Here is a 4,549-nt window from a genome sequence, read left to right as displayed (position 1 = left end):
CCTTGGTTCAAAAAAAATTTTTCACATCTATGCAACCAAATTACGGGATCCACAGAACCATTGAAAGAGGGAAACTCTAACTTGGTGTACCTTGGGATTGTGCCTCCATGCTGAGGTGCTTGGACAGCAGTGCGCCCAGGCCACTGCTCCCCTCTTCTGTGATATGGTTGAGTAACCTCTCTCACCTCTGGACTCTGATGTCTTTCTGCCCTCAACTCCTGTAGCATGCTAATGATTCGGCTCATCTCTTCTTCCAAACCACAAACCTTTCCCAACACTGGTTGTGCTGTTTCAAGGCTATCTTCTATCTTTTGTATCCTGATTTGGATTTCTTCATTGCTGATATTATCCCCCATGTTACCTTGCTCTGATACCAAGTTGTTACGGTCCCGAGTCATGGATCGAGTAACACGGCGTGGGATTTGTGAATCCAGCACTCAGAATTTACTCACTTCACGTCAAGGGTCTGTGTATGAGTATTTCTCCTTAACCAATGCTTGGCCAGGAGGAAAGATCCTCTTTTGAGGGTCCTACCGAGTTGTTGTGCTAGGTAGAAGACCCCACAACAATGCTGACCTTGCTAGAGCAAGGTGCTCTCTTTCTTGGTCACGGCAAAGAGGGTTTGGCCCTCTTTGTTGCTGCTCTAGCTAAGAATGCAATCCTTCTTTCTTAAATAACTTGAAACAAGAGTTTGGGATAGATTAATACCTCTTCTTTGATGCTATGATCAGCTCCCACGTTGCACCAGGAATTGCTCAAGATTTGAGGATAAAAATCCTCACTTTGCTGCTTGGTAAGGGAGGAATTGGGCCTCTCTTGTTGCTGCTGCCAAGAAGGAGGATAGACCTCCTCTTTGGGCTCGGAAAAGGGGCAGGAAGCTCCTTTTCTTAATAGGGATGATGGTGGATGAATTTGGGTGAAGATGGATGGCAATGGAGGATGAATGATAGGTTGGATTTTTGGAGTAAACCCTAAACTCGGGATCAAGAGGTGATCCCAACCTATTTAGACTAGGTTATTCTAAAATCTCAAAGCTTACCTATTTCATTCATACCTATCCCTTAAATAGGGAGTTTTAGGGTTAGGGTTACAATAATTCCCCATAATGCCTTTACATAAAAAGTAATTAGAAATAACTCCTACTTAAAACAATATAAGAAATAAATCCTACTTAAAACAATATTAGAAATAAATCCTACTCAAAGAAATATAAGAATTAAATCCTATTGAGTGAGTTGTTGTTGTCTTTTTCGTTGTGTGACTCGGTGTGCTATTGAGTCCACAACAAGCAATGTGTTCAATCACATGTTCCAAAACAGCTTATTTATGGGAACCGCAGTGGTGACGATCAATTTTCTGTCAAGCATGAGCAGCAGCTGGATTGTGGTGGTGGCTACCTGCAGTTGTTAAGCAGTGATGTGGATCAAAAGAACTTTGGTGGAGAGCCTCCATACAGCATTATGTTTGGACCTGACATAGGTGGCTATCACACTAAGGTTCATGCAATCTTGACCCGTGATGGGACACACCACTTGCCAAATGTGGTTTTCAATTTCTCTCCAAATGATCTATTAACAAAATCCCTGTCAAAGACCAGTATCAATGTGCCAGAAAGTCCAAATTTTCCATGTCAATTAGTGCTAGAATCTCTCCTCCCCCAGCAAGACTCCTCATTAATTGCTGAAAACATTGAAAGCTTGCTCCAAAGTGAAATAAGAGACTTCTGCCTCTGTTGTGCTGGACTGGCTTCTTCAGAAAAGGAGGTTGGAGCTTTGATGTCTTCACTTTCAAGTAATCTATCTTTTGCAGCAAAAGTGGCCTTCCGAGAATTATCTGAAACATTGTATAGCTGTCCAGATGGTGGTTTGACGGGAACAATCCACTATGAGTGTCTACTAGGAGTGGAGATAATGCCACTTTTCGTCCTGTGGATGCATACAGATGATGCTAAAACTGTCATCCTGGTTCTTGAACGAGTTTGCATGATTCTAAACCTAACATGGATCCGGCAGACTCAATACATTGAACGTTTGGGGGACGCATCTTTACCAGTTTGCAAGTGGCTCGAAGGAGTGCAGTTCAAGGGGGCTGGTTATAGCCATTGTGCAGCAAGTGAGCTTTGAAGCATTCCTGCACAGGCAACGAAGGAGAAAAGTCTGATGAGTTCTTTTGCAAATGTTGCTGCAACTCCCATGGAAGTTTATCCAGCACTACCCGCAAAGAAGATTAATAGGGCAGCAGAGGCAGCACTTGACACACAGGTTACGGCCTTGGCAGGTCTTCAAATTAACTCAGCTTCATAATTACAGAAAGCGTTATGAGTGAATGTTGTCACTCTGAGAACAGAGGCCTTTCATCCCCTTAAATTTTTGCTTCCCATCTTCCAAAGTCGTTTGGGGGTGCTGCTGTTTCTTATTTCTGCTTTACTTTCTCGAGGACTGGAGTCAGTCCAAGCAGACAGGACGACCCTAGCCTTCCATTGGTTACAGCTCCTTCTGGACATGCTTCACAGGAAATTGTGAACCTACTGCTCTGTGGACGAGGTGTTCCAAACGTGTTTGATGGCTGTATGGATCTAGGAGGAGGCATGTCTCTGAATGGAATACCAACAAGTGTGGAGGTTGGATTCCTTAGTCTGTTGAATCTCTGAATTTCTGCAAGGTTGGGCAGCTCTTGAAATGCCCCAGGTGGCCCCTCTGGGTTGTTGGCCGTGAATCCCACTATACGGTGCCATTGGCCCTGCATATCTCCGTGCACGATGACAATGAATTGGAACAACAGGAATCTCAAATCAGGAGGGCATTTGACGCACAAGATTAAAGTGGTGAAGGAGGTTTCATTAGTGTTGACGGCCTCCACCAAGTCCTCAGAAAAGCAAAGATAAATTTGCCCACTGACACGCTTGACCGTTTATGGAGTTCAAGGTTCATTGTCTGGAGTGAATTTTGGCAGGTATTTTTGGAGGTAGAGAGAAGCTTGGGAGGTTTAAAGGATTCCGCAGGTTCAATGGGGAGGAAGCAGACATGCCCTGTTCAACCTGTTGCGTTTGCTCTAATGGTGCTATGATCACAGCAGCTGCCAGTTCTTGCTCCAGATTCCATGGTGGTAATTGTCTCCTTGGCTCTATGCCGCTCCTCAGCTGCCAAAATGCAATGATGCTGCTGTTCAGGAATGGAAACTCAAATACCCTACCTCCAAGTGAGGTGATTGTGTTGTGATCGATCTTAGACAGTAAAAACAAATAAAAAATTTGCTCCTCTGGTTTGATGATCTAGTTTTGTAGTCCAGAGGACTGCCTCCGATCTCGTGGTTGACACTGGTGCATGCATGGATCCAGACATCGGCACGGGCAAGTAGACCTACATTCGAGCTTGAGGGCAAGCTCCTAGGAGGGGAGTGATGTTATAGACTCCATAGCATATAGAGAGCATAGATTGGGGTTTATTTTCAATTTCAAGTCATTAGGGATTTAATTTCAATTTTAATTCAATAGGGGTTTATTTGTAATTTGTTGAACTTATGGCCTTTGGCATGTTTTCCCTAATTCCCTATATAGGGAAGTGAGATGAATGAAGGAAGGTAAGCATTGAATTATTAAGAATTAGGTTAAATCTAGTGTAAAGAGGCTTGAGATCACCTTCTTGATCTCGAGGATAGGGTTTTCCTAAAAAACCCACGTATTCTCTCATCCTCCATTGATCTTCGTCTTCCCCATGTCTTCCTACTATCCCTACAGTACTGCCTGGAAGACCCATAACTCGTGGCAGATCCTAGATCCTCCCAAAGAATCCTTGTGTCAGATCGAGGACCGTAACAACGATTCTCCCGTAAACAAGAAGTTAAAGGCAAAACAGATCACAACAAAATAAAAATTTTAGAGTTTATGTATTGAAAAAAATTAAAAACAATAACAAATGTAAGTAAAGAAAATTTATTCACACACCACAAACGAACACAAAAGTTTTGTTGTCCAAGTTTTGGAAATTCCACTAGTTCAACCCTAATGGCTTGGAATTTGATAAGAAAGAGATTTCTAACTGATCCTAACATGTTTTAAATATGGATACGCATGTGTGAACCAAGTTAAAGATGAAAATGCCCTATTGATCCAAACCTTTTAAAACGAACAACAAACGCTTATTAAATTGTCAAGTGAACGTGCGGTGGGATTTTTACTCGAGTCAAACAAGCCATTATTTTGCCCACTTACAAAAAAGCTGACCTAACAATCATAGATGAGTTGTAAAGTTATTTATTGGTCAATCAAGCATAATGGGCTAAGTTTTTGCAAGAAATGACTTATGGATTGGGAGTCAACACTCAGTTAAAAATCCCCTGCCTCCCCCTTTTCCTGATCAAGGCAAAAGCTAATGTATAAAAACTAAAAGAGTTTGCAGTCCCTAAAAGTTACAAAGACTTTGTGGAATTATCTCTCTCTATATTTGTGCATTTCCATTCCATTTTAGATGTACACGTTTTTCTTAAATCAAAACTTTGAGTTTTCACTCTCCGATTCTCTCGTAAATAAGAATATAAAGGCAAAACAGAT

At 42.1% G+C, this 4,549-nt stretch overlaps 1 pseudogene; it reads left to right on the top strand.

Annotated features, from left to right (window-relative positions):
- Positions 1–2,569: 2,569 nt before the first annotated feature.
- On the top strand, positions 2,570–3,066 carry LOC137946538 (uncharacterized; annotated as a pseudogene).
- The last annotated feature ends 1,483 nt before the right edge of the window (positions 3,067–4,549 follow it).

Source organism: Aristolochia californica, unplaced genomic scaffold, assembly GCF_029961685.1.
Source record: "Aristolochia californica isolate CCGP_79_NKW_82.1479 unplaced genomic scaffold, dmAriCali1.0.hap1 SCAF_1, whole genome shotgun sequence".
In the NCBI taxonomy this organism is placed as follows: domain Eukaryota; kingdom Viridiplantae; phylum Streptophyta; class Magnoliopsida; order Piperales; family Aristolochiaceae; genus Aristolochia; species Aristolochia californica.
The sequence above is the reverse complement of the archived record's forward strand: the minus strand, read 5'-3'. Positions and strand labels throughout refer to the sequence as shown.